This window comes from Zea mays, chromosome 4 (assembly GCF_902167145.1).
Source record: "Zea mays cultivar B73 chromosome 4, Zm-B73-REFERENCE-NAM-5.0, whole genome shotgun sequence".
Lineage (NCBI taxonomy): Eukaryota > Viridiplantae > Streptophyta > Magnoliopsida > Poales > Poaceae > Zea > Zea mays.
The window spans coordinates 32,231,534-32,250,587 of record NC_050099.1 but is presented as its reverse complement, the minus strand read 5'-3'; positions in this window follow the sequence as shown (position 1 = coordinate 32,250,587).

Below are 19,054 nucleotides of genomic sequence, written 5' to 3'. Positions count from 1 at the left end.
TAAGGGGGATAGGTTTGTAACGCCCTGAATTTGGGGGTAGAATTTTTTTCTTCTTTTCTCTCACCAAATTCAGGCGTTACCCTTTCCTTTTCCCTTTTCCCCTCGCTAAACCTTGATCTTTTCCAAAGTTACAGCGGGTTTTGGCTTTAGACCTTGTGTAAAGCAAAACCTTAAAATACTTTATTTTGGGTGATGCACCATGTCGAACCATGCATACTTTTTTGATTGTTTAAAAATGTGAAAACATTCATCTAGAGGAAAATAGATTTTAGAAAAAGAAAACCTTTTCCTTCTCCTCTCCCCCCCTCCTTCCCCATTTTCGGCCCAGCCGCCCCCCTTCCCTCCGCGCCGTGGGCCGCCTGGCAGCCCAGCCGCGTGCCCCCCTCCCCCTTTGGGCCCAGTCGGCCCAACCGCCCCCCCTCCCTTTTCTTTTTCCAAAAATCCCTTCCCCGCGGGCCCCGCTCGTCATCCCCTCTCTCTCTCTCCCTCACCCTAACCCTAGCCGCTGTCGCCCCCGTCCCGCCCCCGCGCCGCCGCCGCCCCTCCCCGGCGCCGCCGCGGCGCCGGCCTCCCTCTCTGGTGAGGTTTCTCCCTCCCCCCTCCCTTCTCTCCTCCCCTCCCTCCTCCTTCCCTCCCGCCGGCGTACCCCGCCCCCGCGCCATGGGCGCGCCCGCCTCGGCCGCTCGGCCCCGGCCCCGGCCGTTCCGCGCCACGCCGCCCCGGCCGCCCCGGCCTCGCCCGCGCCCGCCCTCCCCGCGCCGCTCTCCGGCGAGCTCGGCTCGGCCGCCCGTCCTCGGCCGCCTCGCCCCGCCCGGCCCTCCAGCGAGCTCGCGCCGACCCCGCCCCGACCCCGGCCTCGGCCGCCCCGCCCCCGTCGCGCCCGGCCCCGGCGCGTCTCGCTCCGGCGAGCCCGCCCCTCGCCGCGCCCCGGCTGCCCCGGCTCGGCCGCCCCCGCGCGAGCCCCGCTCGGCCGCCCCATGCCCCGGCTCGGCCGTCCCCGCCGCGCCCGCGCCCGCCTCGGCCCCGTGCCGTCCCGGCCCCGACCGTGCCCCCCGCCCCGCCCGTGCACCGTGCTCGCCCGCTCGCCCCGCCGTGCCTTGCTCGCGTCGTGACGGCCCCGGCGTGGCCTCGAGCTCGGCCTAGCGTGCCTTTAGCGCGCGGCTTTGAGCTCGGCTAGCGCTCGGCCCCGACGTGCGCACGGCTAGTTTGTGGCGTGTGCGTGCGGTCTCGCGCGCGTGCTCACGTAGTGCGCGTGTCTTGGCACGACCTATCGTGCCCCGTCTACCCCCAGACGCCCCGTCTACCCCCGTGTCCTATGCGTGCTAATCACGTGTTTATATTAATAAGATAGGAGTCTCAACTTGGAAATTGGTTACGTCAGTTAATTTGTATAGCTAATCATCTATCTCATTCAATGATAATCTACTAAAAGTGGTCACGTTTACATTAGTGCATGTAACTAATCCTTTTGTTAGAACCAATTGGAACTAGAACACGTAGCGTCTAGTTATTCGCCTACCCGTAGTGCATCTCGGGCTTAAGCTCTAACCCTCGTGAGACCTTTTCTCATTTCTTTCTAACCATGGTAAGTTTATTATCGTATGTGATATTCTATGTATATCTACCTCATTTGTTCTCTTGTATGGTGTACTGTTTGTTCCCTAATTTGAATGGATGGATGTATGTATGCTTGCAATCGCATAGAGAACGATCCGGTTGAAGAACCCGAGGAACTCGCAGGAGAAGCCCCTGAGCAGCAGTCGGTTGGTGGAGGCAAGTGTCCCTTGACCTATCTCTGTTCTATTCACTCTTTAATTCACCTCTCGCATTACACATTTATGCCTAAGGATTGACTAGCTTTTGTTATCCATGTCGTTGTTTACCTATTTGGGTTGGATTATTATTGTTTAGCTTTATGCTATTGCTCAAACTCTAATCAATGAACATGATGAGATTATCTATGATACGCTGTTTTCCCTTCTCTTATTATGATGTTATACTTGTGGTCTTCAATGGGGCTCGAGCGGTTTCTCGAGTGCCTCTCCGTAAGGACCTGTTCTATGGATGACCACCCGGGAAAACAGTGCAACCATGAGGGTGGAATGGGATGCCCTTAGCTGAATAATTAGAGGATCCGGGGTGTAGGTCACTTAGCCGTCGTGCCGTCAATGGGGCTCGGTGTATGCGGCTCGCTCTGCCAAGTTTGGGTTCGCCCCTTGGGGAGGAGTGCGGTGCATTTAGGAAACCTAACGGGTGGCTAGAGCCCCGGGGAATCTTTGTAAAGGCTACGTAGTGATGCCCTGCTAGGCCACCTAGGTAGTGGTTAATGGGGAGTAGCTCTCTCCGGGCAGAATGGGAATCACAGCTTGTGGGTAAAGTGCACAACCTCTGCAGAGTGTTTGAAAACTGATATATCATCCATGCTCACGGTTATGAGCGGCCAAGGGAGCTCCAGTGATTAGTGGTACTTGATCAGAGACATTATGGTACAGGTGGCTATGAGATCGATGGTTTTGGTTATGACTATGGTGCTGGTAAGTGGTATTCTTTCCGTTTGGAAAGGGTACATCGGGCTAATAACTTGGGTTAATGCTAAAACCTGGCTTCTATTAGTAAATAATAATCTGACCAACTAAAAGCAACTGCTTGACTTATCCCCCACATAAAGCTAGTCCACTATAGCCAAACAGGATACTTGCTGAGTATGTTGATGTGTACTCACCCTTGCTCTACACACCAAACCCCCCCCCCCCCATCCCCAGGTTGTCTGTATTGCAACCACTGCTCGGGAGAAGATGAAGCTGTGGACAGAGACCTTCAGGAGTTCCAAGACTACGACGAGTTCTAGGCATGGGTTAGCGGCAACCCCCAGTCGGCTGCCTGTGAAGGCCGCGTTTATCTACGTTTCTTTTCCGCACTTTGATTTATTGTAAGGACTATATGGACGTCTCGGACGTATGATGTAATCGACTATTATTTCCCTTTTTAATACTATTTGAGCACTGTGAGATGATGTCCATGTTATGTAACTGCTGTGTACGTTAATAACTGATCCTGGCACGTACATGGTTCGCATTCGATTTGCCTTCTAAAAACCGGGTGTGACAGAGATGCACATAGATAGAGTAAAGATCCTATCATCGACCGGTATACCTTTTGATCTATGGACTTACCTCCTGTGTCGAGGTCGAGATGCCCATTTGTTCCCATGGGTGTCTTGATGGGCTTGGCATCCTTCATTCCAAACTTGGTAAGTATATCTTGAATGTACTTTGTTTGGATGATGAAGGTGCCTTCCTGGAGTTGCTTGACTTGAAATCATAGGAAATACTTCAACTCCCCCATCATAGACATCTCGAATTTTGGAATCATGATCCTACTAAACTCTTCACAAGTAGATTTGTTAGTAGACCCAAATATGATATCATCAACATAAATTTGGCATACAAACAAATCTTTTGCAATGGTTTTAGTAAAGAGAGTAGGATCGGCTTTACCGACTTTGAAGCCATTAGTGATAAGAAAATATCGCAGACATTCATACCATGCTCTTGGGGCTTGCTTGAGCCCATAAAGCGCCTTTGAGAGTTTATACACATGGTTAGGGTACTCACTATCTTCAAAGCTGGGAGGTTGCTCAACCTAGACCTCTTCTTTGATTGGTCCATTGAGGAAGGCACTTTTCACGTCCATTTGGTAAAGCTTAAAGCGATGGTAAGTAGAATAGGCAAGTAATATGTGAATTGACTCAAGCCTAGCTACGGGTGCATAAGTTTCTCCAAAGTCCAAACCTTTGATTTGTGAATATCCTTTGGCCACAAGTCGGGCTTTGTTCCTTGTCACCACACCATGCTCATCTTGTTTGTTGTGGAATACCCATTTGGTGCCTACAACATTTTGGTTAGGACGTGGAACTAAATGCCATACCTCATTCCTCGTGAAGTTGTTGAGCTCTTCTTGCATTGACAACACCCAATCCGAGTCTCTTAGTGCATCCTCCACCCTATATGGCTCAATAGAGGACACAAAAGAGTAATGTTCACAAAAATGAGCGACTCGAGATCTAGTAGTTACCCCCTTATGGATATCACCGAGAATGGAGTTCACGGGGTGATCTCTTTGAATCGCTTGGTGGACTCTTCGGTGTGGCGGTCTTTGACCCTGTATCTCTTGATCATCTTCCTTGTCTCGATCAACTTCATCTCCCCTTGATCATTGTTCTCCTCTTGAGGTGGCTCATCCTCTTGATCTTCATCTTCATTGTTTTGAGCCAGATCCTCATCTTGAGTTGGTGGAGATGCTTGATTGGAAGATGACGGTTGATCTTATGCATGAGTGGGCTCTTCGAATTCCTTAGGACACACATCCCCAATGGACATGTTCCTTAGCGCGACGCATGGAGCCTCTTCATCATCTAGTTCATCAAGATCAACTTGCTCCCCTTGGGTGCCATTAGTCTCATCAAACACAATGTCACAAGAAACCTCAACTAATCCAGTGGATTTGTTGAAGACTCTATATGCCCATGTGTTTGAGTCATAACCAAGTAAAAAGCCTTCTAGAGCCTTAGGAGCAAATTTAGATTTTCTACCTCTTTTAACAAGAATAAAACATTTGCTACCAAAGACTCTAAAATATGAAACATTGGGCTTTTTACCGGTGAGGAGTTCATAAGATGTCTTCTTGAGGATTCGGTGAAGGTAGAGCCGGTTGATGGAGTAGCTGGCGGTGTTAATCGCCTCCGCCCAAAACCAGTCCGGAGTCTTGTACTCATCAAGCATGGTCCTTGCCATGTCCAATAGAGTTATATTCTTCCTCTCCACTTGTTGGGGGCCTTCGGCTTACGAAGGTCCTCAAAAACAGGATTTAACAGTATTTCTGGAGTATAATGTGTGAACAGGTATCTTCGGACTCAAGTCGGTATCATAGCAGGAGAAGACCAGAATAATACGAAGGTTGATACAGCGCCGAAGAGGTGAGCGGGAAAGCTTCGGTGTGGTAGCAGAAAATGAAACCGACTTAAAGATGAAAAGGCTATTCAGACCTCGATAGATTACTATAGAATTATTATCAAATGTAAAGGGCATGAATGTAATTTTGTATGGGCTGTGTCCCGTGCCTATAAATAGGTGAACAGTACCCCCGTACTGTTCACGTTGATTTGGCATTCGCTTTTGCGTCACACTTGTACTTTCATCTCCTTCAAGCTGAAGGTATATTTGTAATTCGATGTTATTTCTGTTTCTACATAATAATAATGCAAAAATAAGTTAATAATAATATACAATTGTCTATGTTATCCTTCATATTCCTTATGATTCATCCTTCGTCACTGTATACTGTATTTATAAAGGTACGCCCTTCATAACCTTCGTCCGAAAATCATTATATCCTAAGGGAAATAATGCTTCGAAGGACGAAGGACTTTACCGATTAACATTTTCTATGTTGCCTTGTTCTTAACTCATAGCATTTGAGAACAAGTCCCCAACATTGGCGCCCACCTCCGGTGAACTCACTTCCACTCTTGAAGTTTTTGAACACCTTCGGCGATCATAAACCTTTGCTATGGCGCCGAAGAAAGCTTCAGCAACTGGGGCTGCAACCGCTGGACCACAATCAGGAGACTGTCTCCCTTCGGGAAGCCCGAAGCCAGAAAAGGAAAGCTGTTAGCCCGACACCGCCAGAAGATGAGATAGATCAAGAAATCAGAGATATGGAGATGCTCCATCAACAGGTGCAGAGGAAGAAGGAAAAGATGGCCAGGCTAGCTGAGCTGCAAAGGCAGATAGACGAAGCCTCTGAAGAAGTTCGTCATCTTACTCAGGATGAACAACACCGAAGGCCTCAGCACCAAGACCTTCATCAGGAGGGTTTCCTCAACGAAGATGACTGGTATGACAATTTCCATCATGGGAATTTTGTTTTTGATGATGCTTCTCCTCTGTCCGCTGAGCTGCAGGCTACACCTTGGCCTCCGTCCTACAAGCCGCCTCAGCTTCCCATATTCGATGGCCACTCAGACCCAAAGCAGTTTTTGATGAGCTACGAAGCAACAGTATCTTCGTATGGTGGCAATGTTGCAGTCATGGCCAAATCTTTTGTTATGGCTGTCAGGAGTGTTGCTCAAACCTGGTACTCCTCCCTTCGACCTGGAACGATCACTTCATGGCAAAAGCTGAAGGACTTGTTGTTAACCAGCTTCCAAGGGTTTCAGACGAAGCCGGTCACTGCTCAAGCTCTATTCCAGTGCACCCAGGATCACGAAGAGTACCTTCAGGCGTACGTTCGGAGATTCTTGCGTTTGAGGGCACAGGCACCAACAGTGCCCAACGAAATTGTCATTGAGGCCATGATCAAGGGGCTTCGGCCAGGACCTTCAGCTCAGTACTTCGCTAGGAAGCCTCCTCGAACTCTGGAGAAGCTGCTCCAGAAGATGGACGAGTATATTCGGGCCGATAATGATTTTCGCCAAAGAAGGGAGGAGGCTTTCAGGTTTTCTGAAATGACCAGGGGCTTCGGAGGGAGGTTCTATCCAAGGCACGTTAGATCAATTCACAACTCTACTCAAAATGATGATAGGGGGAGCCAGCAGCAAAGGCCACAGTGTTCCTCACAGGCTTCGGGGCAACAGCAAGGCTCCTTCCGACCACCAGCTCCGAGAGGCAGAGGTGCCAGGGGCTTCGGCGGAAGATTTGGCGATCAGCCAAGAAGAATTTTTTGCTTGTTCTGTGGTGAGAACAAAGGCCATACCACCAGGATGTGTCATGTTACCATCCAGAAGCAAAAGGAAATAGCCGAAGCTGCAGCACAACAGGCTCAGCCGAAGCAGGTCATGCACACTGCTTCGTATCATTTGCCTTACATCCCAGAATATGTAGGCAATCACCCTGCAGTTTCTGTTGCTTCGGCGAGTCAACCTCAAGCTTCCTGGCAACAGCCTCCGCCTCCACCACCGCTGCAACAAGGCCAGCAGCCAGAAGGGAGCCAATATGCCCCACACCAAAGGGACTTCAGAGAACAGTCCGAAGCTCGCACAGTCAGCAGCACTGTGCCAGAGTCAAAGCACATCTATTGACAAATATCCTACCTTAATAGCAATCTTTTTCATTCAGTTTATTTTCTGTGTAATAAAGGACATTGTTTAGATTTCATGTAAATAGTTTCGTTGATTCCCACAAGGAAAATATATTTTCTTCACAGGCTCAAGTTGTTGAAGCTCAAAGATTTGCGATAACAAAGAGGACCTTCGAATTATCAAAAAAAAATTTCGAAGCAACAAAAAGTCGTTCTAAGGAACGCAGAGTAAGTTTGCCGAAGTCACAAAAAGCCGTTCCAAAGGGAGCGCAGTGTAAGTTTTCTGCTCCAAAGTCGTTCCAAAAGGAATGCAGAGCATACAGCGAAAAGTCAACGCTCATATCGCCTAAGTAAAAGGCGAAGCGCGAAAAGTCAACGCGAATACCGCTGAAAGTAAAAGGCGAAGAAGCTCCTAAGGGAGGCTTACAGCGAAAAATAAACGCTGATTCCGCTGAAGTAAAAGGCGAAGAAGCTCCTAAGGGAGGCTTATAGCAAAAAGTCAATACTGATTCAAAAAGATTATGTGATTTATCGCAGGATGTGTCTGTACCTTCGGAATAAACATCATTTTACATAACATAACATCATCGCATCATTTCGCATAGCATAAGCATCATACATCATGCTGCATATGGCGCAAGAGGGGGCCACAATATCGATCTTCAGAAGAATGTTTTGGAAAAGGGGAAAATCATGCTAAGTTGCAAGGAAATACACTATTGATCTTCGGAAGTGCAGCTTCGGAAAATATTTTCACGAAGCTTGGATATTATTCATCAGAATACTGCGGATATTGTTGTGACAAATAAAAGTCCTTCTTCACGAAGCATGAAAAGAAGGGAAGGTGTTTTTTCGTCAAAGACTCAAAAACGGTACGTATGTAAAATTTCATGCATCGTAAAGAATGGAGCAGTAAAACAGCCATATTACATTCAGGGTTACAAAATGTTACACATATTACATTTCAGAAGTTTTTACAATAGTATTTAATCTTCTCTCAAAACAACTTCTGCAGCCTCGTTCAGGAGCCAATTAACAACTTCATCCATGATAGCTTCAGCCATCTTTTTAATTTCGTCGTCTCCTTTCAGGTGAGGGCCCGGAGACGCTTTAGTAGGATCTGAAGAAGGACAGGATACGGCTACGTTGCTATTACAAATTGTGAACGAAGTTTAAAATCGAAAATTACAACACAATAAAAACCACTAGTTAATACCTATTTGCCCTTCGGGCTCTGCGCTTTTTTCAGCAGCTTCAGCTACTTCTCTAGCATCGTGAATGCCCTTTTCGCTTTTTCGAATAATTTCTCGGGCCATTTCTCGGCCACCATTATCCCAGACATCGGTGAAAAATTTTCCACCAACCATGCTAGCTTCGGCCGAAGGATCTCTTGCATCTTCGAAGGACAAGGCAGCTTCGGATTGCGCTAAAATCTTTACATGCTCGCAGCCCTTTTTCTCTAAAATGGTGGCAATTCCCCTGGCACCCGAGAAAGCACATATGTCTCCGCGGCTATTTAAAATTTCCTCGAAGGCCTCAGCTTCGTGATCGATCCATTCGTTGGGACCTTCGAGGTTGCCTCTTGTAAAGTTTTCTTCGCTCGAGAATGCGCCGACGCTGGCGAAGCTAGCTTTCAACTTCTTGACACACTCCATAGATTTGTTGTAGCATTTTTTCTTGGACGAACGAAGCTCTTCAACAGTTCCCTCTAAATGATTTGCCCATTGGTCGCTAAGTTCTCGCTTCGTTTCTTCAAGTATGCATTCTTCTTTGGCTCTGGCCAGTTGTTTTCGAAGATCTTCAATTTCACGTTTCTGAGCCTCAGCTTGACCCTTAAAAGTAGCCTCGTCTTCTTTAATTCTATTTATCAATGAATGTAATATTTTATCTTTTTCGAGACCTTCGTTCCTTAGTTCAATTACTTCGGAACGAAGGTTGCTCAGGGCAATAGCGCACCCTTCGTCTTCGGCATCTTTTTGGGCTCTGAGGGCATTGCTAAGTATAAGGCCCTGCGGGGAAGGATATGTGTGCGTCAATAGATTTAAGCAAATGAAAAATTTTGGTTTCAAGAAAAAGTACAAAGATCTCATTTTTTGTACCTTTAAGCTATTGTATGCCAGACTGTCGGCCAGATCGTTTTTCGACAGCACCGAGAGCCCGTCTTCTAGTGTTGGGTATCTGAAACTCCTGCTCATCTCCCGACAGACAGAAATCTCCTTGCTGTCAGGGAGACAATACAGAAAGTCCTCTTCTCCACTGCCGTTAAATATCAACGCCCCCTTTGGATACTTCAGTTTTTGGGCGTAAAGCTGGGCCTCTTGCTTTTCTTTTTCCGATAATTTTTTCCCCGAAGCATGACGAACAATATAATCAAGGACTTTGGGGGATGCTTCGGGGGCAACAGCGCTGATTTCTTCAGCAAGAATTGGCTCTGTTATTTTTTCTTCCTCGGTTTCCAAGGATTTTACTTTCATAGGCTCTGAGGGCCCAGCTTCAGCTTCAGTTTCTTGCTCTAGAGCTTTGGTATCAGAAATTTCAGATTTCGCTTCGGAAGTTGCAACAGTCTTCTTCGGAGTTGTGCTTGAAGATTTAATTGTTTCCAGAACATCTAACACATTGACCATTCTCTTCCTTTTCGGAGTCACAGCTGGCCCCTTTTGGATTTTTGTTGTCTCAACATTTGCTGAAGGACTTAAAACTTCTGATATTTTTGATCCTTCAGCCGATCTTTTTGCTTCTTCCATTTTTTTGACGATGGCGCTTCGGCCAACTCTTTGATTTCTGATAACAAAATCTTTGGTTTTTCCAATTCTGTTTTTGTTGGCGCTTCGGCCATTTCTGCGATCTCTGGCAGCAAGGTTGGCTCGATTGGCTTTTCAGCTTCAGTGGCCGAAGAGGTCTCTCCGGCGAACTCAGGCACCGAGGCTGGTTCAATATAGCGTGGCCGATGTGTGAGGACCTTTATCCTTTTCCTTTTCGGTTCTGGCTCACTAGAAGCAGTTGCAGCTTCTTCTTTCGTAGAGGTTGTACTTTTTCTTTTTTGCCCTCGAATGGGATAACGATAATCAGGGTAGACAAACCCGATTGCATCAAACACCCGGTTCAGCCTTTTCTTTTTTCGGCCTCCGAAGGCTGCTGACAGTGCAGTATCTTCGGCCTTCGAATAAGCCCCAAGCAGTTCATCACTTAAATTTTCAATGCTCTTTAACCAGTCATCATCTGGCTCAACGAATTTATCTCCGAACTTGAAAGTATACTTCAGCCTGATAAGTCCACCTTCGTCGGCCTCCTTTATGGTTTCTTGCGGCATTTCCCATTTCTCCGCGAGCGGCCATACTCTGAAGGCAATATGCTCTTGTACCAAATCTCTCGTTCCAATAAAAGAACAAATAACACCGAAGGCTCTCTGGCATTCTTCGGCAGCTTCATTCATTTCAACCTTCGGCCTCCGCAGGCCGAAGCTTTGCCAGATAGGGCGCATAATTATACCTTTGATATCTTCCCGTACTGTCAGGTCATTCTTCACATAAAACCATTCTGTCATCCAGTCGCCGGGCCATCTCTTCCGAAAGGTTGGCACGGGACAGCTTGACCCAGACCGAGAAACGAAACTGTAGCAGCCAAAATTATTGTGATACTGTTCTTTACCCCAAGGTTTTGTTTCGTATGATAATTAGTGTATATTGCAGAAACTTTTCGCATCAGGCTCCAGACCTTGGCTTCTCACGGCCCACACGAAGATATTCAGCCTTATGATTGCCTCGGGGGTAAGTTGGTGAAGATAGACTTCGAATATTTTCAGCACCTCTACGACAAAGTTGCTCAGGGGAAATCGTAGTCCAGCTTTCAAAAAGCTTCGGTACACTACGACTTCATTCTCTTCAGGGTGTGGACAAGTCTTTTCTCCTTCGTCGGCCCTCACAACGGACAAATCCCGGAAATACCTTCCTCTCATGTTGACAAGATGATTTTCTTTGATAGTTGATTTGCCGAAAACCGCATGGCTTGGTCGCCAAGGGCGATCTTCGGAGTCTTCACCACCACTGTCCACATCATAACTGTCGCTGTCACCAGTATCTTTAGACAAACCTTCTAGAATCTCCTTGGTGATTTTTTCTGTATTGGTCTTCGACATTGCTATAAGAAACCCCAGATTCTTCTCTTCATCGAGACTCAGCTTCATCTCGGTAGCAGCCTTCTTATCTTCAGACATCTTCGGAAACACTAAAAAACTGTTTTCAATGCCGAAGCTTCAAAACTTAAAAGCTCAGCAAATCTTGGTATGCAAGAGCTAAAAATTGAGTGAGCGGGAGCAGATGGCAAGAGAGCGTGCCAAATGAGTTTGCGGTATGATCTTATTTATACGCCCAGTGCGTTGAAAATTGAAAGACCCCACTTGTCAGTGAATGTTGCTATTCTAGCAAAGGGAAGGTGTTTTTTCGGACCTTCGGCGTAAAGCCTTCGTCCATATCGCAATCTAAATTTATTATTTTAAACAAATTAATATTGCGAGGGGCTACTGTTGGGGGCCTTCGGCTTACGAAGGTCCTCAAAAACAGGATTTAACAGTATTTCTGGAGTATAATGTGTGAACAGGTATCTTCGGACTCAAGTCGGTATCATAGCAGGAGAAGACCAGAATAATACGAAGGTTGATACAGCGCCGAAGATGTGAGCGGGAAAGCTTCGGCGTGGTAGCAGAAAATGAAACCGACTTAAAGATGAAAAGGCTATTCAGACCTCGATAGATTACTATAGAATTATTATCAAATGTAAAGGGCATGAATGTAATTTTGTATGGGTTGTGTCCCGTGCCTATAAATAGGTGAACAGTACCCTCGTACTGTTCACGTTGATTTGGCATTCGCTTTTGCGTCACACTTGTACTTTCATCTCCTTCAAGCTGAAGGTATATTTGTAATTCGATGTTATTTCTGTTTCTACATAATAATAATGCAAAAATAAGTTAATAATAATATACAATTGTCTATGTTATCCTTCATATTCCTTATGATTCATCCTTCGTCACTGTATACTGTATTTATAAAGGTACGCCCTTCATAACCTTCGTCCGAAAATCATTATATCCTAAGGGAAATAATGCTTCGAAGGACGAAGGACTTTACCGATTAACATTTTCTATGTTGCCTTGTTCTTAACTCATAGCATTTGAGAACAAGTCCCCAACACCACTACACCATTTTGTTGAGGTGTGTAGGGAGAAGAGAACTCATGCTTAATGCCCTCATCCTCAAGGAAGCCTTCGATTTGAGAGTTCTTGAACTCCGTCCCGTTATCGCTTCTTATCTTTTGATTCTTAATTCGAACTCATTTTGAGCCCGTCTCAAGAATCCCTTTAATGTTTCTTGGGTTTGAGATTTTTCCTGCAAAAAGAATACCCAAGTGAAGCGAGAATAATCATCCACAATTACTAGACAGTACTTACTCCCGCCGATGCTTATGTAAGCAATCGGGCTGAATAGATCCATGTGGAGTAACTATAGTGGCCTGTTCGTTGTCATTATGTTCTTGTGTGGATGGTGGGAGCCAACTTGCTTTCCTGCTTGACATGCGCTACAAACCCTGTCTTTCTCAAAATGAACATTGGTTAGTCCCAAAATTTGTTCTCCCTTTAGAAGCTTGTGAAGATTCTTCATTCCAACATGGGCTAGTCGGCAATGCCAGAGCCAACCCATATTAGTCTTAGCAATTAAGCAAGTATCAAGTTTAGATTTGTTAAAATCGACTAAGTATAGCTGACCCTCTAATACTCCCTTAAATGCTATTGAATCATCACTTCTTCTAAAGATAGTAACACCTAAATCCGTAAAAAAGACAGTTGTAGCCCATTTTCCATAATTGAGATACAAAAAGCAAATTGTAATATAAAGAATCTACAAGAAAAACATTGGAAATGGAATGGTCAGGTGATATAGCAATTTTACCAAGTCCTTTGACCAAACCTTGATTTCCATCCCCGAATGTGATAGCTCTTTGGGGATCTTCGTTTTTCTCGTAGGAGGAGAACATCCTTTTCTCCCCTGTCATGTGGTTTGTGCATCCGCTATCAATAATCCAACTTGAGCCCTCGGATGCATAAACCTGCAAAACAGTTTTAGGCCTTGTTCTTAGGTACCCAAACAGTCTTGGGTCCTTTGATGTTAGAAACAAGCACCTTGGGTACCCAAACACAAGTCTTGGAGCCCTTGTGTTTGCCCCCAACATATTTGGCAACTATTTTTTCTAATTTGTTAGTAAGCACATAAGAAGCATCAAAAGTCTTGAATGAAATATTATGATCATTTGATACAGTAGGAGTTTTCTTTTTAGGCAATTTAACATGGGTTTATTGCCTAGAGCTAGAAGCCTCATTCTTATACTTAAAAGCATGGTGAGAAATAGAATGAGATTTCTTAGCATGAATTCTCCTAATTTTGTGTTCGGGATAACCAGCAGGATATAAAATATAGCCCTCATTATCCTGAACCATGGGAGCCTTGCCCTTAACAAAATTAGACAATCTTTTAGGGGCATTAAGTTTGACATTGCTTCCCTATTGGAAACCAATGCCATCCTTGATGCCAGGGCGTCTCCCATTATAGATCATGCTTCTAGCAAATTTAAATTTTCCATTTTCAATCTCATGCTCATTAATTTTTGCAGTTAATTGAGCTATATGATCATTTTGTTGTTTAATTAAAGCAAGGTGATCATGAATAGCTTCTACATTAATATCTCTACATCTAGTACAAATAGCAACATGTTCAACAATGGATGTAGAGGGTTTGCAAACATTTAATTCATCTATCTTAGATTTTAGCACGACATTTTCATCTCTAAGACAAGAAATAGAATTATTGCAAACATTCAAATCTTTAGCCTTGGAAATTAAGCTAGCATTTTCAGTCCTAAGGCTAGAAATAGATTCATTCAATTTATCAAGTTCCTTAGTCAATTAAACTAGCATTTTCACTTCTAAGATTGGTAATTGAATCATGGCAAATGCTAAGTTCCTTAGTCAAGTTTTCACTCTTCTCTACTTCCTGAGCATAAGCATTTTCACTCTAACATGCTTTTTATTTTCCTTAATAAGGAATTCCTCTTGGTTGTCCAAGAGTTCATCCTTCTCATGAATGGCACCTATTAATTCATTCAATTTTTCTTTTTGTTGCATGTTAGGGTTGGCAAAAAGTATAAGTAAATCATCTTCGTCATCACTAGAACTACCCTCATCACTAGATGTAGTATACTTGGGGGTGGTTCTAGTTTGTACCTTCTTCTTCTTGTTGTTTTTTTGCCATGAAGCATTTGTGGCCGACGTTGGGGAAGAGAAGTCCCTTGTTGACAGCGATGTTGGTGGCATCCTCGTCGGAGGAGGAGTCGGTGGAGCTCTCGTCGGAGTCCCATTCCGGACACACGTGGGCATCACCGCCCTTCTTCTTGTAGTACCTCTTCTTCTCCTTCTTCTTCCCTTTCTTGTCGTTGTCCCTGTCACTATCACTAGACATAGGGCATTTAGCGATAAAATGACTGGGCTTACCACATTTGTAGCATACCCTCTTGGAGCGGGGTTTGTAGTCCTTCCCCCTCCTTTGTTTGAGGATTTGGCGAAAGCTTTTGATAATAAGCGCCATTTTCTCATTGTCGAGCATGGAGGCGTCGATGGGAAGCCTACTTGATGTAGACTCTTCTTTCTTTTCTTCCGTCGCTTTGAATGCGACGGGTTGCACCTCGGGTGTGGAGGTGTCGCCCTGCTCCAAGTCGATGATGTGTTTGGAGCCTTTGATCATCAACTCAAAGCTCAGAAACTTTCCTATCACTTCCTTGGGAGACATTAATTTGTATCTAGTATCCCCACGAATTAATTGAACTTGAGTAGGGTTACAAAAAACAAGGGATCTTAGAATAACCTTGACCATTTCATGGTCATCCCATTTTGTGCTCCTGAGGTTGCGCACTTGGTTGACCAAGGTTTTGAGCCGGTTGAACATAGCTTGTGGCTCCTCTCCTTGGTTGAGGACGAATAGACCGAGCTCCCCCTCGATCGTCTCCCGCTTGGTGATCTTGGTCACCTCATCCCCTTCGTGCGTGGTCTTTAGGATGTCCCAAATTTCTTTGTTACTCTTTAACCCTTGCACCTTATTATACTCCTCTCGACATAGAGAGGCGAGGAGTATAGTAGTGGCTTGGGAGGTAAAGTGCCGGATTTGGGCGAGCTCATCCGAGTCGTAGCCCTCGTCCCCTATGGTAGGTACCTGCACTCCAAACTCAACAATGTCCCATATGCTTGCGTGGAGTGAGGTTAGATGATGCCTCATTTTTTCACTACACATACAATAATCCTCATCATGAAAATATGGTGGCTTGCCTAATGGAACAAAAAGTAATGGAGCGCGTTTAGAAACGCGGGGATAGCGTAAGGGGATCTTACTAAACTTCTTGCGCTCATGGCGCTTAGAAGTGACGGAGGCGGCATCAGAGCCGGAGGTGGAGGGCGACGAAGAGTCGGTCTCGTAGTAGACCACTTTCTTCATCTTTTTCTTCTTGTCGCCACTCTGATGCGACTTGACGCGGGGAGGTGATTCCTCCCTTCCTTTGGCGCCGGACTCCCTTGATGGAGCCTTCCCGTGGCTTGTGGCCTTCTCGCCGGTTTCCATCTCCCTCTTGGCGGATCCTCCCAACATCACTTCGAGTGGTTAGACTCTAAATGAAGTACCGGGCTCCGATACCAATTGAAAGTCGCCTAGAGGGGGTGGATAGGCAGAAACTGAAATTTAGAACTTTAAACACACTACATGCCAGGGTTAGCGTTAGAGCGAATATCAAGTCCGGGAGAGAGGGAAAAAACAAATCAACTAAGAAGTAAAGTGGATGAACACGATGATTTGTTTTACTGAGGTTCGGTTCTAAAGAACCTAGTCCCCGTTGAGGTGGTCACAAAGACCGGGTCTCTTTCAATCCTTTCCCTCTCTCAAACGGTCACCTCGACCAAGTGAGCTTTCTTCCTTGATTTCTCGGGTCACTTAGTCCCCGCAAGGACCACCACATGATTGGTGTCTCTTGCTTCGCTTACAAGGCTTTGAGAATAAGAATGAGAGAAAGAAGAAAGCCAACCAAGCAACAAGAGCAACAAAGAAACACAAGAATGATCCTCTCACAAGTTCTAATGCACTAGAATTGAATTGGGGACTTTGATTGGATTGGAGGCTTTGATTTGTGTCTTGGAGTGTTGCACTTTGCTCTTGTATTAAATGAGGTGTGATGAATGCTTGGATGGTTGGAGTGGAGGTGGTTGGGGGGTATTTATAGCCCTCAACCACTAAACAACCGTTGGGGATGGGCTGCTATTGATGGGCGCACCGGACAGTCCGATGCGCCACCGGACGCTGTCTAGTGCGCCAGCCACGTCACCCAACCGTTAGGGTTCGGGCGCAGACGACCGTTGGAGCTTTGTCTTCTAGTGGCACCGGATAGTCCGGTGCCGCACCGGACATGCACTGTTCACTGTCCGGTGCGCCTCTGACGGCTGCTCTGACTTTTGCGTGCACTGTCCACGCACTGTAGCGTTCACAGGTGTCCGTTGCAGTCGACCGTTGCGCTGGTAACCGTTGCTCAGCTAGTGCACCGGACAGTCCGGTGAATTATAGTGGAGCGCGGCCTGAGAAACCCGAAGGTGGCAAGTTTGGAGTTGTACGGTCCTGGTGCACCGGACACTGTCCGGTGGCACACTGGACAGTCCGGTGCGCCAGACCAGGGCACACTCGGTTTCTTTGCTCCTTTGCTTTTGAACCCTAACTTTGATCTTTTATTGGTTTGTGTTGAACCTATATGCACCTGTAAAATATATAATCTAGAGCAAACTAGTTAGTCCAATTATTTGTGTTGGGCATTCAACCACCAAAATTATTTATGGGAAAAGGTTAAACCCTATTTCCCTTTCAGTAGAGTATGGAGCGTAGGTACCTAAGGTGGGGGACAAAGATTGTCACTCGGTCGAGGCCGCGCAAATTAGGCACTTTAACTCCCAAGCCACGTCTATACTTCTCGCCTCCTTGTGTCGATAGGAGTATAACAAGGTGCAAGGGTTAAAGAGCACCAAAGAAATTTGGGACGTCCTCAAAACCGCGCACGAAGGAGATGAGGTGACCAAGATCACCAAGAGCAAGATGATCGAGGGAGAACTCGGTCGATTCGTCCTCAACAAAGGGAAGAGCCGCAAGCAATGTACAACCGGCTCAAGACGATGGTCAACCAAGTGCGCAACCTCGGAAGCACCAAGTGGGATGACCATGAAATGGTCAAGGTTATTCTAAGATCCCTTGTTTTTTGCAATCCTACTCAAGTGCAATTAATTCGTGGAGATCCTAGATATAAACTAATGTCTCTCAAGGAAGTGATTGATAAGTTTGTGAGCTTTGAGCTAATGATCAAAGACTCCAAACACATCGTCAACTTGGAGCAAGGCGCCACCTCCACACCCGAGGTGCAACCCGTCGCATTCAAAGCGATGGACGAAAAGAAGGAGGAGTCTACACCAAGTAGGCTTCCAATTGACCCCTCCAAGCTCGATAATGAGGAAATGGCGCTCATCATCAAGAGCTTTCACCAAATCCTCAAGCAAAGGAGAGGGAAAGACTACAAGTCCCGCTCCAAGAAGGTGTGCTACCGATGTGGTCAGTCCGGTCATTTCATAGCAAAATGTCCAATTTCTAGTGGAAGTGTTAGGGACGACGATAAGAAAAAGGGAAGAAGAAGGAGAAGAAGAGATACTACAAGAGGAAGGGCGGCGATGCCCACATATGCCGGGAATGGGACTCCGACGAGAGCTCCACCGACTCCTCCTCCGACGAGGATGCCGCTAACATCGCTGTCAACAAGGGCCTCCTCTTCCCCAACATCGACCACAAGTGTCTCATGGCTAAGGATGGCAAGAAGAAGAAGAAGGTACATTCTAGAGCCACCTCCAAATATACAACATCTAGTGATGAGGATAGCTCTAGTGATGATGAAGATAATTTAATGTCTCTCTTTGCCAACCTTAGCATGGACCAAAAGAAAAAATTAAATGAATTAATTGAAGTCATTAATGAGAATGATGAACTCTTGGATAGCCAAGAAGACTTCCTCATTAAAGAAAACAAAAAAATTGTTAAACTGAAAAATGCTTATGCTCAGGAAGTAGAAAAATGTGATAACTTAACTAAGGAGCTTAGCATTTGTCATAATTCAATTTCTAGTCTTAGAAATGAAAATGTTAGTTTAGTTTCTAAGGTTAAAGAATTGAATATTTACAATGATTCTATTTCCTGTCTTAGAGATGAGAATGTTAGATTAAATGCTAAGATAGAAGAATTAAATGCTTGCAAATCATCTACATCTACTTTTGAGCATGTTTCTATTTGCACTAGATGTAGAGATATTAATGTTGAAGCTATAGATGATCACCTTGCCATGATTAAGAAACAAAATGATCACATAACTCAATTAAGTGCTAAAATTGCCGAGCATGAGCTTGAAAATGAAAATTTTAAATTTGCTCGTAGTATGCTTTATAATGGGAGACACCCTGGCACTAAGGATGGCATTGGTTTCCAACAGGGAAGCAATGTCAAGCTTAATGCCCCTAAAAATTGTCTAACTTTGTAAAGGGCAAGGCTCCCATGGTTTGGGATAGTGAGGATTACATTTTATATCCTGCAAACTATCCCAAACATATGATTAGGAAGATTCATGCTAGGAAACCTCATAATGTTTCTCACCATGGATTTATGTACAAAAATGAGGCTTCTAGCTCTAGGCATACCACTCATGTTAAAATGCCTAGAAAGAAAATTCATGTTGCATCAAAAGAGCATAAAATTTCATTTAAGACTTTTGATGCTTCATATGTTTTAACTAATTAATAAATCAGGCAAAGTAGTTGCCAAATATGTTGGGGGAAAACACAAGAGCTCCAAAACTTGTGTTTGGGTACCCA